General features: G+C 47.1%; 2 protein-coding genes across 3 annotated transcripts in view; one reads left to right on the plus strand and one right to left on the minus strand.

The window, feature by feature from the left end:
- ARHGAP6 (Rho GTPase activating protein 6) overlaps positions 1-19,072 on the minus strand; it is a 2,190,479-nt gene that overhangs the window by 1,439,051 nt on the left and 732,356 nt on the right. The gene's annotated exons all lie outside the window — the stretch shown is intronic.
- AMELX (amelogenin X-linked) overlaps positions 18,543-19,072 on the plus strand; it is a 132,900-nt gene continuing 132,370 nt past the window's right edge. Inside the window, exon 1 of the mRNA XM_069639188.1 lies at positions 18,543-18,611. The gene's annotated coding sequence lies outside the window, so the exon portion shown is untranslated. The remainder of the gene's footprint in view (positions 18,612-19,072) is intronic.

Genomic DNA, 19,072 nt, shown 5'->3' on the forward strand with positions numbered 1-19,072 from the left:
GTTTCGGAACTTGGATATCCTGAAGGGGGTCATGTATGCCCTATGCGTCACATACAGCTGTATTTGTTTTAATCTGGCATTTCTAGACACTTTTTTGTGGTAACCCAGGGCACGCTCCCATACAACGTCCTCCATCGGGGCCCCCACTTCCACCTCCCAGTCCAGTCTCAGATGTGTTAAATCTTTCCCCGCCTTAGCCATCACCCTCTCATACAGTCTCGAGATCTCATGACCCCCTTCGGACATATCATATATTGTTTCCAAAACTGCATCTGGTTCTTCTATCAAAACTGTCTCTGGCCAGGTATTCTTAATCATCCGTACCAATCTAATGTACGTGACATATTGGCCCGTGTGTAGCCCCGCTTCTTCGTTGAGTTCCATAAACTCCTTAATGGATCCCTCTTGCCAAACATCGCCTAGCGTTGCCAGCCCCACTGATTCCCAGTAGGTCCTAACAATCGCCCTCAACTGATCATCCCCTCCTGTCAGAGCAACCAGCGGTATCTGCGGGAGGCACGGGCACGGGACTTCCATCAAACGACAAGCCCTATGCCAAATTTTCCATCCAAGCCTCAACATCGCAGGACGCCCCCTCATTTCAGTTTCGGACAGCCAAATCATTTCTTTCAGATAAAACGGGGCGCAGTCCTGTCCAAGCACCCTATGCTCAGGGGTCACTTCATCAGAAAGCCACTTGGCCACATACTGTAACTGTCCCGCCAAGTAATAAACCTCAAATGAGGCAGTCTGATACCTCCTTTTTCATAAAAGTTCTGCAGTTTCCAAAACGCCACTCTATTTCGGGTACCGTGCCATAGGAAGTCCCTACACATGCTATTCAATTTGCTGAAAAACTTCTGGGGTATTATGTATGGGATATTACTGAAGTAGTGCAGGAGCCTGGGCAGAACTACCATCTTAAGCATGGCCCCCCGCCCCATCATCGCCAAGGGCAATCTTGCCCAGAACTGCATGCTGTTTCTAATTTTCTCGATGGCTACTTCCGTATTGTGTCTGTGTTCTTCTTGCACCGTGTGATATGCATCTACGCCCAAATAGCGAAAAGAGCTAGTTGCCCATGGTACCTGTAGCACCGGTAGTCCTTCTACAGGGATCCCCTTATGGCTACCTAGCGGGAATATGACAGACTTTTGGGGGTTCACTGAGATGCCCGAAAACTCTGTGTACCTTTCCATCACTTCAAGTATGTATAAGAGATTTTCTTCTGGGTATTGCAAGTACAGTAACAGATCATCCGCATACAAGGATATCAAGTGTCGTTCCCCTCCTACCTCAATGCCAATCGCATCATACTGTGCCCTAAGGCATATTGCCAGAGGCTCCAGGGCCAAGATATAAAGCATCGGGGACCAGGGGCACCCTTGTCTGGTGCCTCCGCTAAGTTGCCATCTCTCGGATATCACCGCTCCAGTTCGGGCCCTGGCAAGTGGCTCGCTATACAACATCTTGGCCCACCTGATATAGCCCGGCCCCATTCCATAACCTTCCAAAGCAGCCAATAGCCATGACCACTTGACCGAGTCAAAAGCTTTAACTGCATCTAGAGACACTATCGCCATCTCACCCTCGTTCTTACTACCCCATTCGACCACCCGGTGAAGCCGCCTATGATTGTGTATTATGTTTCTGCTCGGGACATAACCCGTTTGGTCAGAATGTATGAGTCTACCAATCACTTTCTGCAATCGATTTGCTAGGACAGCCGTGAAAATCTTGCTGTCCTGATTCAGCATCGACAGGGGCCTGTAGGAGCCACATCTGTGCTCCGGTTTATTGGGCTTGGGCAGCGGTATTATGATCGCCTCTCTGAGTGACTCAGGCAACCGTCCTATCTCAAACGCTTCATTAAGCATGTCTAACATTGGTGGGGAGGATTTCCTCTCTGTATACTTTATAAAATTCGCTGGGGAACCCATCTGCTCCTGGGGTCTTACAGGTAGGCAGCTGCTTCACAACCTCTTCTAACTCCTCCAATGTGATTGGCTCATCTAACTCCTCTCTCTCTTCTTCGCTTATCTTGGGCAGCGCTATGTCTTCTAACGTTTCGAATATCTTGCGCTGGTCACCCATCTCATCGTCTCCGTACAGCACTTTGTAATATTCCACAAATTCTTTGTTAACCCCCTCTTGTGTGGCCACCTCATCTCCGTCCTCCCTAATAGTCCTGATCGGAGGCCTAGGGGTCTCGCTTTTGTATAGCCAGGCCAAGAGGCGGCCTGTCTTGTCTCCCCCCGCGTGCTGCCTCTCAACATATTTCTTATAATTGAGATTGCAGAGTCTTTCCCAATGCCCTGCACATTGTTGCTGTAGTTGGAGTACCAGCTCCGTGTCTACATCACTGCTCTTCAATGCTATTTCTAGCTCAGTTTCCACCCTCTGCAGGTCAGCCAAGACCCCACATTGTAACCCTCTTGACTTGGCAATGGCCGCCCCCGGCATCACCACCTTAAAAGCTTCCCTTAATGTGCCCGCAGAATCAACACTTCCAGTATTCTCTTCAAAGTAGTTAGTAATCTCTTCCCTTATATCTTCTCTAAAGACTGGATCTTTGAGCGCCTCCGTTCGGAGGTGCCATGTAGGGATCTTCGCCCTCGGGGGGCAATATTGCCATCCGAGGATCAGGGGCGAATGATCCGAGAGAACCCAGGCCTTATATTCGATTTGAGTGATCTCAGACATCACATCTGCTGTGGCAAAGACGTAATCGAGCCTAGTATGCAGTTGGTGCTGGGCTGAATAGTGCGAATATTGCCTCTCAGTGGGGTGTTTCATCCTAATTGAATCTGTGAAGCCAAAATCAGTTAACAGCATCTGCAACGCTTTCGCCGCTGGGCTAGGCTTACCCGCCCTGCCATCAGATCTGTCCACCACAGGATCCAACACACAATTAAAGTCACCACCCCAGATCACTGCGCTCCCTATACACGTACTAAGATTGGTACACAAGGCTCTGAAATATGTTGCTGTGTTTTGGTTGGGGGCATACGTGTTTACTATGCATACCTCCCTGCTCTCCACCAGCCCTCACAATATAGCCATCCTTCCATCAGTTTCAACTACCTCTTGTATCGATTTGAACGGGACATGCGGTGCCACCCAGATTAACACCCCCCGGGCATATGCAGAGTATGGCGAGCCCACTGCGGTCCCTCTCCACTTTCTCTTGACCAGGTCCAACTTCTCTCGCGTCAAGTACGTCTCCTGTAGTAGTGCGATATCTATTTTCTGCCTTTTCAGATACATCATGATTTTGTTTCTTTTCAGATAGCTGTTAAGGTGGTTCCACGTTATTATACTGAGGTCCCCCATAGGTCATTAATAAGCACCCTCCCGATCCTCCGCCGATTACGCCCCTTCATGCACCGCAAGTACACCATGCTGATTCTTCCAAATAGGCTTGTAACAAAGCTTAAACTCCCCATGACCACACACACACTCAACTTCCCATCCCCCCCACCTTCCTCCCACCCACCAGTCCCCCAACAATACCCTCCCCCAACCGTTGCCCAGCTCCATTCCTGGATCTCAGGCACCCCCACATCTAGTCCTGCCTAGCACAAGCTTCTACTCAGGGCTCAGTAGGGTTAAGCCGCCCTAATGGCCGCTGAAACTAGTAATCTATTGGGGTAGGTCGTCCACGTTCTGTTGCTCCTTTCAAAAAACATTACTTATACAGTTGCCAAACCATTACCAGTTACAGTTACACTCACTATATTCCAGTCCAAATCGAGCACCTGGCTCAGATTGCGTACAAAGTTCAGTTAGTTACAGTTTCTCTGTGCCATCAGGGTCTTCCTCCTTACGAAATCTACATTTGGTATGATCCTGCCGGTCACGATCCGCTTCTTGTTCCGGGCAGCCCTGCAGGTCCAGCCATGTGACAACATCCTCAGGGGTATCAAAAAATAGCGCTTTGTTCTTGTGTAGCACTTTCAATCGTGCCGGATGCAACAGCATATATTTGACTCCCGCCGCCCTCAGCCTTCTTTTGACGGCGGCGTAACTATACCTCTGCCTTTGCACCAGTATCGTATAGTCCGGGTATGCTGTGATGTTGGTGGATGCTCTCTCTATTGTGCCGCCCTTCCGAAAATATTCGAGGATCTTTTCTCTATCCCTGTAATTCAGGATCCTCGCTATGATCGGTCTTGGCAGGGCCCCCGGCCGGGGTATCCTCCACCGTAAATCCCTGCGAAAGATTCCCTGCTCCGATCCCTTGTAGGATCATGTTTTCGACATAGTTTGTGGGGTCTTGGCCTTCTTCCCCCTCCGGAAGGCCAACCACGCGAATGTTCCTCCTCCTCGCTCTTCCTTCCGCCTCTTCCACACGATTTTCAAGGTTGGTGACCTGTTGTTTTAAGACATGAATCTCCTTCGCATTGCTCGTGCTAACATCGGTATTAATCTTCACCTCACTTTCCAGAGCGCTGGTCCTTTCTGCAAGTGCTCTAACATCTTGACGCAGCAGGGTGAGTTCTGTACCTACAGCATCGATCTTATTCTCTAAAGCTGTGCGCAAGTCCGCCATTGCCAAGTCCCATTTTGCGCTCAGGCCCGTTATAGCCTCCAGGATCTGGTACTTGTCCCCTTCGGGGGTGTCTTCTGCAGGGGTCACGATCATGCTCTGCACCGATGTTGAGGGGGTCCGTTGCGTTTTCGTGAAAGTCTCCATCGTGGGTTGCTTAGTCTTGGTTCTCAACCCTTTCGCCGACATGGCGCTGCCCTCCACTCTTGTACGCCTCCGCCTTAATGCAGCTATTGCACTGTCCTCGGTCCGACAAAGGTCTGGCTCCCAAGTCTCCTAACTCACATTCGAGATGGCACTTCGAATTGTCTTACGAATGGGCTATGGCCTCACACTCCCTGTTCATGTTCCGTAGGCCTCGTCGCCCAAGCGTCCAATGTTATCGGTCAGCTTGCCGAGGCTCCATTAGCGTATGCCAGGCCGGGCGCTCTCATGGTGTTAATTCGAACACCCCGACATATCTCCCTGTCGTACTATTCCTCCAGGCAATTTACCGCAACCATATGCCGCAGTTCCGGGGAATCAGTGTTGTTTCTCCACGGAGGCCTCTCTTTTGTTAGCCGCCATCTTGGTGCCGAAGTGGCCGCACAGTCGCGCCAACAAAAATGAGTATATTTCACGATTCCCAGGGACTATGAACTTCTCCAGCGAACTTCACTTGGCGTGCGGCTTCCGACACCTGATCCCCAAAGTTCTAGGCGCTCGTTACAGTTTCAACAGGTAACTTTGGCAAAAATAGAGTCAGATCATCAGGAGCTCCTCGCGCAGCACGTCCTATTCCATGGCCAGTTGGCCACGCCCCCCCATTCGCCCTCAAAGTTATACATGACGCCAGGCTCTGCCAGGCCCGATAGCATTCACAGCCAGTAAACCCCATCCATGCAAGAATCTAATACTTTCCTTTACCAATCGACAGCACATGCATGGTTATATTTTATTCATCAGTTAATTAATGTGTTTAAAAATGTGTGACAAGTTACATGCATACACATTTGTCCACCTAATACTTAAGGCCTAAGCCTGCCCCAGCCGTAAAATAGCAAGATAAAGAAAAGACTGACTTGCCAAAGTCTGTTGTTAAAACTACATGTTTTATACCAAAGAATGAGTGACCTGACCACACATTCTAACAGAGATAGGACAGTATTTGTGTGCTCACAGAAACCTGGGGTTATGATGCAGCAGGCCTCTCATTAGGGCTAGCTATCCAAGAGGGTTATAGCGTGATGCGTTAAGATAGACTGGAAGGAAGAGGTGGGGGAGAAGCCCTAATATTCAAATCTAATCTGGAAATCTGGGAGCTTAACCTTCAAGATTTGGCTGGTACTGAATCGAAACTAGTGAAAATTGGCATTAATGCAAAAGCGACCATTAATATGTTACTGCTATATAGATCACCTGCTCCAGGTTCAGATTTCCCTGACTTTTTGACCAATCTCTTATTACCTCTCCTTAAACCCAAGACTAAATGTGTACTTCTGCAACAGCTAATGTACTGGAAGATGCACTGGGCCATCTTGATTTTAAGAAAATTGTTAGAAAATCCACGCACATTTAAGGGACATACGTTGGATTGGGTTGCTACCCATAATATTTGCATGAGTGACCTTGAAATTCTATCATGTCCTTGGTCTGATCACTCCTTTGTCCATTTTTCAATAAACAAGGATTTGGCTATAAGAAATAATGGCAAAGGACAATTTTCCATCTTAGCAAGCCATTTTAAGAAACGTACTCCAGAGGCTCTAAAACCGTGGCTGTCCAATCTGGTCCCAGATGCCATGAACGCTGAATCAGTGGAAGACATGACAAATCTTTTTCTTCACTCTTTGCAGGATACCACGGAGACTCTAGTTCCTTTAAAAAAGAAAACAGCTTTCGTACACTTGGAAAACCAATTCTTGGTTCAACTCTGATTTGCAGAAGCTTAAATCGATCAAAATGATTTTTTAATGCCTGGAGGTTAAGTCAGGACAACTCCAGTTTGGAAGCATATAAACGGCTAAGCAATATAAAACTGCAACTGTCTTTGGTAAATAAAAAGATATGCTTAATGATAGGATTACTAAATCCAGCTCAGAAAGTAAGGAACTGTTAAAAATCTTAAAAGAAAGGGGAATCCCCGAATGAACAGAACAATGATTTGCCGCTGAAAAAGGATGCCCGGTGTGCATCAATCCAGGATGACATGATGGGCAAACTGGATAAAATTAAAAAAGATACTGAAGACAAAAAGATAACATTAAACATGCCGTCAGATGCAGGGGACTTAGAGACTTGTGGAGAGACAGTCTTACAGCATACTTTCTATTTCTCCCCAATATCAGAAATGGAATTGGCCAATGTCATTAAGCAACTTAAAACTACAAGATGTAAGGGGGACTCCCGGTCAGCAATGATAATAAAAGCACGCTTTCCTACGTTAATTACCACCTTGTGCAAATTGGTGAATGCCTCCTTTTTTGGAAAACCATGTCCCTGAGGCAATAAAGAAAGCCTGGATAACTCCCCTTTTGAAGGAACCAGGTTTATAGCCGAATACAGCTATGAAATATAGACACATCACAAATGCACCTTTTCTTTTAAAGATCTTGGATCGTGTGGCATATGGTCAAATCTCTTCCCATTGGAATAATCACCAGATCCTTAACAACTATCGATCTGGTTTCAGACAAAGTCATGGGACAGAAACAGCACTCCTGGAATTGAAATCCAAGTTACTCAATTCTATGGATAAAAGCCAGGCCTTGCTTCTCATGATATTGGATCTTTCTGCGGCTTTTGACTTAGTTGATCATTCCATTCGGATCACTAGGTTAAAGGAAGTGGCACATTTCTCTGATAACACCACTAAGTGGATTGCCTCCTTTGGAGTGACAGCAGTGTAGTTTTCAGTGGCGAGGCGGAGGCAATGCCAGTTAGCCAAGCATATGGAGTTTTTCCAGGGCGCCTGTGTGTCCCTGACTCTTTATAATAGCTTCCATTTTTTTATCCATTGGAGCTGAATGGCATAGTTTGCGAACTATGTGGATGACACTCAATGTGTCATCCCGCTAACAGGATTACATATAGCAGATGAACTCAATATTAATAAAGTATATGACCTTATTCAAACTTGGATGCTGCAGAATGGCCTGGCTTTAAATAAAGAAGAGACGGAACTTATGGTGGTTGGCATACAGAATAAGATAATGAAGCTAGGACCAATTTATAAATGCTTTTCTATTGCAGATTGCAAGATTAATGCTAAGAAAAGAAAGCTAAAACCCTAGGTATAGTACTGGACCAGAATCTTAATAAGAAGGTGGCAGGTCAGTCACCTTGTTTCTTCCTCGACCTATGATATAAAACTGCTGGACCACTTTCGGCCTCTTATCTCTCAGAAAAATGCTGAGATGATTGCAAGGGCCATAGTAGGAGCAAAGATTGACTATTGTAGCAGTCTCCTGGTCGGTATTCCAAAATCAGAGTGTAGCCGCCTTCAGGTGATCCAGAACAGCGCCGTTAGGGTGGTCAAATGCCTGAAATGGAGAGATCACGTTTCAGACGCTAGACAGAGTCTACATTGGCTCCCAGTGGAAGTCAGAGACGGTAGTCTGCTCCTCGTCACTCACAAATGTTACATTGGACCCATGCCAACATATTTGAAGGATCTCCTCTCAGAGAAATATAATGTCAGATCTCTTAGATCTAATAACTGCATCAATTGAAGACACATATATGCAACACCAGTAAAGCTTTAAAACGAGCCTTTATTAATGCTGCCCCTAGAGCATGGAATTCTCTCCCGCCTGACCTAAGGGAAATCAAGTCTACGGAACTGTTCAAGAAAAAATGTAAAATGCTGTTATTCTGATAGCTTCCCTTAATTCCTGCTCTCTCTACTCTGGCTTAAGTTGGTCTAAGTTCTAGACCCTGTCTTTGTCATATGTGTTTGTTTGTCTCTTTGATGTGCGCCATTAAGCCACCGGGTCCTTGGTTGCGCGTTACAAATGTAAAGTACTGTGTAGCCGAGCAGCATAAAAAATCTGAATCAATTCAGCGAATGTAGGGGAAGCAGAAGGACAATGACTGTAGAATACCTTCAGGTTTATAGCACCAGATTTGGGGGGTGACTACATCTGATGAAATTTGCAGTCGATCCAATGGTGAAAATGACTGATCCATCACTGAACAGCAACATCAGATTTAAACCAGCAGCGGAGCCATTGGGCAAGCTTGAACATCCCCTAAAAAAGGACTACCCACAAATAGGCAAACGTCTGGATAAATTACAGGCAGGTTTTGCTTCACCTTGACCGTAGTAGCAAAACCAAGACCAATGCACCCAAGTATGGAATGCTCTACCTCTAGCCTATACAGAAAAGATTAACACATGTCTTGTTTTCAATCATGCTTTAACAGTGGCATTAAAGCCTGGCGTTACTACTGAAGTTGCTAGTGTTCAAATAAAGACAGTGGAAGAAGCTGTCGCGCATTTAAAGGATGGTGTTAATAACGTACGTCTGATTTTTACCATAGCAGATAAGGTGACCTGCCTCAAAAGTAGCAATGCTGTGAATTACTTCTCAGATCGTAGGCTTGACCCTGGAGACAAAGTTTCATAGCCTGCACCAGTTTTCAAAGTTAATTTCTGGTGTTAAATAAGAAACTGGGTTGTGATGCTTCCCCGTGAAGTGATTTGGAATGGAGTATTGCGTGAGAATGCAGAGTTGAATTTCTTTGCAGACTACAGTGTTTGGGAGACTTTTGCAGAAATGCTGCTAGATGTTAACCAAAAGAACATAACTACAGTTTTATTTATTGGATATTTGTATTGCGCCTATACAAAGGTTTCCAGGCTCCACAAGAAAAGATGGGGCTGGGTGGGGGAACATGGGAATCACAAAAGTAGAAAAAAAATTGTTATGTTGGCCTGGTGACAACCTTACTGTGCAAGTGTATGACAAGGTGATAAGTGCAAGGGGGGTAGAGGGAGAAGTGCAGGAAGTGGGGTACCCCCATGGGTGGGGGCGTGCAAGTGCTGGGGGGGGCAAGTGCCAGGGGCAAAGGGGGGAGGGAAGAATGACTGCAGTGGACAGGGAGGCCCAAGTTGGGCTAGTCCAGGAAAGGGAGCACGAGGGAAAGTGCTGACGAAGGATGCTGGGGGACTGGTAGGGTGTGGTCTGGCCCCTCTACGACCCTGAAGGTACAGAGCCCTGAGGAATGCCACAGGTAGAGAGTGAAGTGGAGGAGAGAAAAGGACCCATTTGCACTTGGGAAGGTCTGTTAGAAAAGAAGGAAGTCAGCCATGCCAGTGCCCTGTCCGTGATGCCTAGGGTATCATGGAGACTGTTTATGAGAATGGAGTGGTTGGCTGTGTCAAAAGCAGAGAAAAATCAAGGACGATCAGAACAGAGGGAGTGTTAGAGTCCAGGTTAGAGAGTATGTCTTCAGGGGTGTTCAGGACAGCAGCTTCTGTGCCTCTTTCGGTGTTGGGGGATGACCAGTTTCTCCATGAGTTTGCCCCAAAAAGGGGTGATATAGATTGAGCGATAGATAGCCGGGCAAGAATGGTCAGTTGCCGGCTTATTTAGGAGAGGGGGCACAAGAGAGTTTTTAAGGGGTTGAGGGAGGAGCCTGTGGCAAAAGAGTGGTTGCAAAGGTCAGCCACGGCTGAGGCGAGTGGCAATGTTGTCCTACATAGTTCTGGAGGAGCAGATGAGCACATGTTTAAAGGGGACATTCATAGAGCAGACAACCCTAGAGATTTCATATGATGCAACAGGAGAAAGGGAGGAGAGTATGGGGGGACAGGAGGGTTAAAGGAGGCAAGAGAAGGTGGGGGAAGCAGGTTACAGAGGACAGGATGTAAAGGGTTTTGGAGGAGAAGTGGGTGGCCAGTGCAGAGCAGAGGGCATGGGAGGGAGGAGGAGAGGAGGAGACTCCAGTAGGATTGGCAAGTTCCTAGAAAGATTTTAAAGAGTTCAGCCGTGTTATTGGTGGCTCCAGAGAGGAAGGCTTGGGTATGAGCCCTCTTCTTGGAGCAGATGGAGACGGTGTTGCCTTTGGAGTAGGCGGCAGGCCAGTTTGTCAGTGGATGTGCTAAATGTTTGCCACTTCCGCTCTGCGGGTTTGCATTTTCGCTTCAAAGTGGCTAAGTCAGAATCATACCCAGAGTTGCATTTGGAGACAGGCTTCATGCGGATTCTCATGACAGGGGCAAGGATGTCCAGGGTGTTAGAGATGGAAGTTAGTTTAGAACATAGTCAGAATGGGAGTCCAATGAAGGGGGTGGAGGAGGGATGAAGGAGGAAGCAACTGCAGTGACTGACACACGCTTCATCGGCCCAATGACGGAGAAGGAGAGTGGCAGTGCAGGGGGAGGAGTCTGGGGACAGGGGAGGTCAGGGAGGGAATAGTGGAGAGGGACAGGACAAATGGGTAGTGAGAAGGATGTCTGTTGAAATGAGAGCATCCAAGGTGTGCCCGGTCGAGTGGGTTGGGCAAGACGGAAGGATAGTGAGGGAGAGCGTGCCGCAGAGATCATGGACGAGAACAGTGGCCACATCAGGGGGAGTCGAAATGGATGTTGAAGTCGCCAAGGAAGATAAGTTTGGGGAGGAGGCAAAGAGGAAGAATGGTCGCCCATTCTGAGGGGAAGAGGGAGGTAGGTCCAGGGGGTCTGTAGATGGTAGCTAGAGTGAGAAAGAAAGTGGGTGAGACAGACAGCACGCAGACCAGGCTTTCAAAGAAGGAGTATGTTTGAGTGGGGATGATGGAGGCAGGAACCCACTCAGGGAAGATCAGAGCCACTCAACCACCAGACCGGTAGGGTCTGGACAGGATCTTTTAGCCCTCAGGAAGAAGAGTGTCAAAAGCAGTGATGGAGCTGCCCTTGAACCATGTCTCAGTGAGGGCAAGGACGAGAAGGTCAAGGTCTTCAAGGAGGTGACAGATGTCAGGAGGAGTGTTTGATAGCAGACCGAGAATTGAGGGTAGCGAAGTGAAGCTAGTTGCCCCCTTTAAAAGATTTGCAAGGGGGGTCACAAGGGTGGGGTGCCACCACTGGGAGGGAGAGAAGAGGGGGGGGGTGAGGGATGGAGGGGTGGAAGGAGAGGGTGGAAAGTTGGTGAGACGGAAGATGCCCGTCAAGAAGGAGGAGGTTGGGTTCAGAGCCCTGGGCCATGATAGACATTAATAGTGCATTTGAAGGATGTGAAGTGAGCCAAGAGCCCTTCCCAACTGGTGCCACCAGTAATTGATGAGGAGGGGACAGGACAGATACCAAGGGGGGGTCAATAGGTTAGGCGAGGGAACCGTGAAAAGAATATCAGTAATAGTCTGTCTGGAGGAAGCATTGCTGTAGGTGACTGCCAATGGACAGACCAGGGTTTGATATCAGGAGTGCCTTTAGTTTGTTCCTTCCAGACTTTGTGAGAGAGGGAGGAAAGATAGAGGAGACGGAGAGCACCATGGGGGCAGAGACAAGGGGGAAGGGTCAGAGGATAGCAGGTGAGAGGATCGGAAGTACTATGAAACCATAGAATCACCCCAGGTGGCCAAGCAGACAGAAATCAGTGGGTATGCTGGAAAGGCCCAGATTTACAGATTATTAAATTTGTAAACACACATAAATTCGAATTTAACAGAAAGCACTCAAAAAAGGTGGGTGATTAGTCCTTTCTACCAACATCATTTAACTACTGGGTGTATGCGCAGAGAAGCTAGCTCCCCGAAGAAGAGCACTTTTCATACCATAGCTGTGCCTATTCTCTTTCACTTCCTGCTTTTGTTCCACTATCTTCCTGCTGACAGGATATTACTAGTTTTAAAAAAAACGTGCTCACGGAGTCGATGTTTTACCAGCTTAGTCACAGCAGGGAATCAGCTGATCGGTCCCTTTGCATGCATTTTGAACACGTGCACTAGTTGAAGGGGTGATTCCTTCAAGGCGATCTTAATAGGTATGGTTTCCTTATTGCATACGGTCTGTAAAGGTGTAGCTATTAGCCACCGTCTGTACTGTGCTCTCAGTGGCCGATATATATTTTTATACATGTTTGTCTTTGATGCCTCCAACAGGTGTCAAGGCAAATAACCATCAAAAACAACATGCGAATGAAAAAAAAGCCTTGGTTAATGCACCTCTCGCCAACACACTACTTGTACACATCTTTCAGGTCTAAAATGCAATCCAGCTAACGACATCCCCCATTTATTATAACCATAACCTTCTCTCCAGGGCTGCACCAAAGCTTTGTATAGGCCCATATAACTGCTATGTCCGTTTCGTTATCAGTGACTGGTATTTCTTTGAAAAGTCTAGTATGTTTAGATGCCTGGATTTCGGACCAAGCAGCCAGCAAAGCAGACCTTGTATTCGTTTTCAGTCCACCACGTTACTCAGCCAACATCAGTGCAATCATGAGCACACTCAAATTGTGGTATAAAAGTCACTTCTATGTGGCCTAGTATTCAAGGCAAGTATCATCCTTACCGTGCCATGTCTTTACTTCACTGGTTTCGAATTGTTGTGCTAAAGCACTGAAGCAAAACGTTGGCACAGAGGCACTAGCACTGTGCAATTTTGTTAATGGTAGAGTGTTATTAGGAGGGCAGCGCAGGATAGGCCAGCGGAAGGGCATGGTGGCAAATTTGGAGGAGACCTGGCTGAAATGTGGTTACTGCAGAATGACAAGCGGGGTAGCCAAAAACGGACCTAAGTGTGGAACAGGAATATCCTCAGGGCATGGGGAGTCAGAGGAAGCAGCTAATGGTGGGTCTGTGCAGGGCGGAGGCCGACTCCGCTCTTCAAAGTAATTTGTAGCAGCTAATCAACAAACATATCTGGGCAGGTGCGGGAGGAGAATCAAACGAATGAATGGCAGAAGTGATGGTGAGGCCGTATCTTCCATGCATAGTATCGTAGTGGCACAAGAGACCCGCCACGGACATGCCAAACAAACACAAGATATGGAACCATCCTTCCTCTGGCCCATTTTGTGAAGTCTGGTCTGGAGGAGCACACCATGTAGGAACTTATTTTGTATCAAACGTAGTCTGGAGCATGATACAACCTACCACAGGGAAATGCAGTGCCTTCCTCCAGTTCTATTCACTAATTGCCCTCAGGCCTCCCTTTTTCAGTCCCCCATACCCACTCACTGTACAAGCAGCTCACAGCCTAACAAAAAGGAGTTTCAGTTGGATGTGTGGGCCAAGCACATTAAACTCCATCGAGAGCTTTCTAGGAGAATGTAATTGCCAACAAACCTATGGGTAAATCTGGGACGAGCTCCCACTAATATCTCTATCTCAAGACAGTCTGAACATCTTTTAGGGTCATCCTAAAAATTCTCCATACTTCCCCGAACGTTTAAGCATCTATTGCTCCTGACTTGGTAAAATTATCTCAATCACCACATTCTCTCCTGACTTCCATCTTCACTGCCGCCACAGTAGCAACCCTGCAGTATCCACAGCCGGGTCCTCGTGCACAAGCTACATAGTGTTTACCTATGCTACTCTTAGATTCCACGTTTCCTACACAGACCTGCCGGGTTCCTCCAAGGATTGCTGAAATCTGCTTTTGAGGGAGGGAATCTTTTCAGAATTCACCAGTCCCAGTCCCCCAGAGCTGCGGTCACCTTTAGCTTACTAGGGACATAAGCATACACCCCGGGCACATGTTTAAGTTCCCTCCTCACCCTATCAAACATTTTCTGTTGCTTTTGCAAAACTTGCATGTGATCAGGTACAATGATTATCTTAACAGAACGCTAAGATATCAGACCCTTCTTTTGGGTCTACAGCAAAACGGCGTCCTATTTTCTGTAGTTCATGGGTTTCACCAGGCCCACCATTGGCAGCATGACTTGTATGGCCTGGTCACCGAGACTGTGTGTTCGCGTCATGATAAACAATGTTGGCACTCTTCATGCAACCACATTTCCAGCAATAATTTAAAAGCCTCATGCTGCTGCTTCTTAATAATCCTTAATATTCTCTACCCGGGCTTCTATTTTCCTGCTGGTGGTGGTGATCACAATTATGACCTGCTGTTGCAGGCCCTTCCCCATTTCTCCTATCCCTGCCACTGTTTTCAGTTTCCAAGACCCTCCTAGAGTTGGCTTCTGAGACCCTCCTAGAGCTGCTGCATAGTATGTTTCTGATTAGGTCGATTGAGACACAGATCCTTTAATAAAGGCACGTACAAGCCTCCTGAAGCTGCCGGCAGCAAGATCACCACCAAAAACAAAAACTTTGTGGGCCTAATATTCCACCCCACGGGCAACACTCACTATACTCAGCCAAGCAGTGAAAGGTCAGCCTAACACCTCACAAATCAAACTCTCCAACCAGTCTCCAGGTTCTACTGTGTGGCTGCCTGGGCTGCACGCCCAGGCCACCTTCTCACTGCTCCTTTGTGTAGCAGTCAACTGCAGCAACTTTGTGCCTCAAGCAATGCAGTCCACCTCCACGGGGAGGGGTCTTGATGGCAAGCATAGAGGCGAGAGGGGTCGACAGAGTGTAGAAAGTCAAGGGCCATTTATCCTTTTCTTCCTTCTACACTATTGGACAGGGGCTCCTTCTTGGGGGTGGGGGAAAAGAAGAGATGTTGGATTTCTGTTACTCCGCCCAGGACCTACCACAAACACAAATTTCAATTTCTAGTCTGCTTTGAGCACTCAGTTGAGCACTTCCTGTAAGCCATTTTGACTCAAACTTTTCAATGGAGCGGAGCCTCACTGGCACCCTGGGACACTACAGGTGTGCCAGCTTGGGCCTAGGAGAACTCTGGGATACCAAGAAAGTCCCCACTCACACCAGTGCTTTTCTCTGTGTCAACAGCCAGCAATGGCCAAGATTTTACAGCATGTGTGTTCAAGTCTGAGGCGTTCCGCAACTTAGCATCGGGTACCACTGGGCTCATGCCTCATACAAGACAGCTGCCAACCTGATCTGCTGGTTAAAAAACTAAATACAAGCAGGTGACCCAACTGATACAGCCGAACCCTGGGTGTGGTCTGTGGGTCTGTGACCGGGTCAGTAAACAGACTCTGTTAGGGGATAGGAACACCTCGGAGCCTGGAGTGGGAGGCCTACCAGGGTGGAAGCCAAAGCCAGTCCTTCCCCAGAGGGGGAGGGTGGCAGATGAAGACCCTAATTCCTATCCCCTCCCCAAGTGCCCGAGTGCCTATCTTTATCTGTTTTTATATGTTTAGTAGCACCTTAGACCACCCCATACCTTGTGATAAAAATGCTGACCAAGTTCTTTCTCTTTTTCCTCGAACTGCCAAAGAAGCAACAGCCAAACAAATACACCACCCGCAGGATAAAAACCCATCAGTGCCCGATGCAATACTGGTACTAGCCCATTTGCTCGCAGGCTCATTTGTTCAAGACCCTTTTGCACTAGGTTATTATTGTTTTTAACGCATTTTGCGGCAAAGGTAGATGGGCCAAAAGGAGAGCAAGAGCTGCTGCAAAACTTTTGCAGGCCTTATGCAATCCACGTGCCACTACAACCTGGAGAAAGAGAATCCACAAAACAGAAGCTGGAGCTCCTACACGTGTTGGACAGAAGCTGCGCACCACTCCCCAGTCTCTACACACAAACAAGCAAAATTGCTGCTGCCGAACTACACCAGGAACTTCAAGTAGTGCAGCAACCGCTGAACCAGACTATGCTTAAACTTGAACACTCTACAGCACGGTCTGCAGTTCCTGCAGCACAGCACCCCCCCCCCCCCCCACGTGGGGAAAAGGGGCAGAGCTTAGCCCGTTTTTCAAAACATTCTGTAATTGTGAATCCTCTTGGGCAGGGAAGAAAGCGCCAGCCTGGCCAGGGTCAGAGGATAGGGCAGTGGACTAAACAGGCAACTGGAAAGGGACGTTTTTGGTTGTGTGCGTGATGTAAGAGGAGGAGATGCCAGGGCTAGAGAACAGCAGGAAGGACGACGGTGCATTGGAGTGCGGAGGTGATTTTTGGAAAAGGTGAGCTATTGGGAGAAGAAAGCAAGTGGTACTGCTTGGTGAGAGTGTGCATGAATAGCGAGTGAGATTGTTAGAGGGAATGCAGGGAGTGAGTGGGAAGTAATTGTGAGAGTGAAATCAGGGTGACTGAGAAGAAGGTGGCGTGGAGCTGTTGTAGAAGCATGGATGACCGAGTAGTAGTGGGGAAGAGTGTGTAGTAAAATCAATGGGTGGTATCGAAATTCCACGTGCAGCCATAATGACTTTGTAGTAAGGCACCCAGCAAACTGATGATTTGCCAACAGATGTATATGATGACGCAGAGGCAGTCACTTTAGCATCAGAGCACAAGGTGTAAAACCTAAAATAAAAAACGGTGTTGATGCACCGCATTAATGAGTCAAATCAACAGCAAAAGCAGGTACTTTGTCCATGTTGTGCGCTGCAATTGTAGCAAAGGTTTTCCTAACATTTGTTGTAACTTTGTTTGATGAACATACTGGTTCTGCTGTTTGTATTGGAGCATTTGCAGCAGAATGTACTGCCTTACGAATCCTAACTGATCTATCTCCTGTAGGTCACGACATCTTGCAACAGTGCATAAATATTACAGCAAAGTATGCGCTTAGGATATAGGACAGGAACCAAAAAAAATAAAAGAAGGCCATGCTGAAGAAAAAAACAATATAACTGTACAATCATTAAACAATATAAAAAATATTACTATTAAAACTTTCAATCAACCGATACTTCTGCACATATAACTATTCACAACTAAATATGAGGACTGTTCCCTCTCTGGTTGCGATCCCAAACTTTTCACACCAAAGCATGGTTTACAATGTACACTAGGACAGAAGATGCATCACATGTAGTATGTGAGAGATCGTGTGTTAAAGTGTGTTAGTCTCAAGGCCTATTAGAGCACTGACCTTGGTTTCATTTTCAATTATTGTCTCACACCTGAACACGAACTGCATAGAGCAGCAGCTTGTTGACGACTATTGTCACAGGCCTTGGGCAGGAGCGAGTAGAACATGTGCATCGTTAACAAGCGTAACAGGTCCGGATTCACAAGGATTTGCCTTCAAGCAAAAACAAAAGTGGCGTTTGTGAATCTCTTATTTGCACCTGCTACAGTACACCGGATTCAAAAAGCCTAACACTGGAGCATATCTTGGGAGGCCTGGAGAATCCTGAGAAGTTCACCCAGAAGTGGGTTTCTCAAGGGCATCTCACAGATGCTGCAGGCTATCTCACAATCGCTTCAGTTGTAGGCCTTCTGATTCGGGTGTCGGTGCAATCTTTGTGCCACAGTCTGTGAGAATTTACGAGTTTCGTACTGCTGGAAAACAGCAACTCGATTTCAATCCAGACCATGAACTGTTGCTATAAACTATAGTGAATAGTGAGCGCCAAGAATGAATTGACTTTCTGAAAAGGAAACCCCATGCACCATGTCAGAGAAGCAATCGAGACCAACCGGGTGTCTCTTTGAATAAATAACCACATCATCTTTTTCTAGCCGAATCTCTATCCAAAGCAGGTGCCCAGGTTTAAGCTCCAGGTACCTTATCAGGCATTCTGGCAGTCATTGCTGACAACCACAGAATACAGAGTAGCTTATAGCTGCACGAGCTTGAGCCTGTCCCAATGAATCAAATGATGCTCTCTTCCTGCCAAGCCACACAGATTTCTACCAACAACGACGCTAAAAACGAGCACGATAAACCCATGTACATTCAAAACTTAGGAGGCATTCATCCGCCCCATATTGCACACAGTAATCGCATAACAAACAGCCTGCTCTCATTAGACGTTCAATCAATGCAGCCAAATGCTTACTCTGCAAAACGTACATGAGTCAATGCATGCCACAAGATTTGCAGACTTGTTCCTCCTTGCATAATGCACTTCTACCATGAAGACTAAATGCCTTTCAGAGTCGAGCACATGATGAACACTCCTTTGCGCAGGCTGCCAGCAGCGCAGGCCTTTCTGTTTGTAGGTGCTTATCTGAGATCAAGTTGATACATATTCTAATAGGGACACTGCTATACCACTCTTAAACAGACATCAAATACCAGAGTCCAGAGCGTGACAGGTAAGTGCAGTGGACGACGCCCATGAAGATGGAAACATTTGTAATATGATGGCTGTTAGGAGTCAAAAAGGGGGCCGCAGCCGATCCCCGATGTCAAACCAGTGTCAGCCACTGCACTTGAACTGCGGGTGGAGCCAGAGTGACTGAAGAAGACAGATGATCTAGCATACACCTGATAGGTCGTACAGTTTTACTTCTTTATCCTAGAATAGTACAGTCATAGTGTAGTAGTGGGACAACAGTTTTGGGACAGCGTTGTCGGATGCTTCTGTGCTTTAAATTGTATATCCCTCAATGTTCATTACCCGGCCTACAAGCACCTCAAGGAATTAAACTGCAAATAAAGTGGCCTCCAATTTCACGTGCTCAGAGGATAGATCGGAATGAGGCAATTCAAAATCCTCCTATGCAGTCATGTTCTTGCATTCCGCAAGGCTTCCATCACTTACTCTATGCAACAC

This window comes from Ambystoma mexicanum, chromosome 7q, assembly GCF_040938575.1.
Source record: "Ambystoma mexicanum isolate Mex_15411 chromosome 7q, UKY_AmexF1_1, whole genome shotgun sequence".
NCBI lineage: Eukaryota > Metazoa > Chordata > Amphibia > Caudata > Ambystomatidae > Ambystoma > Ambystoma mexicanum.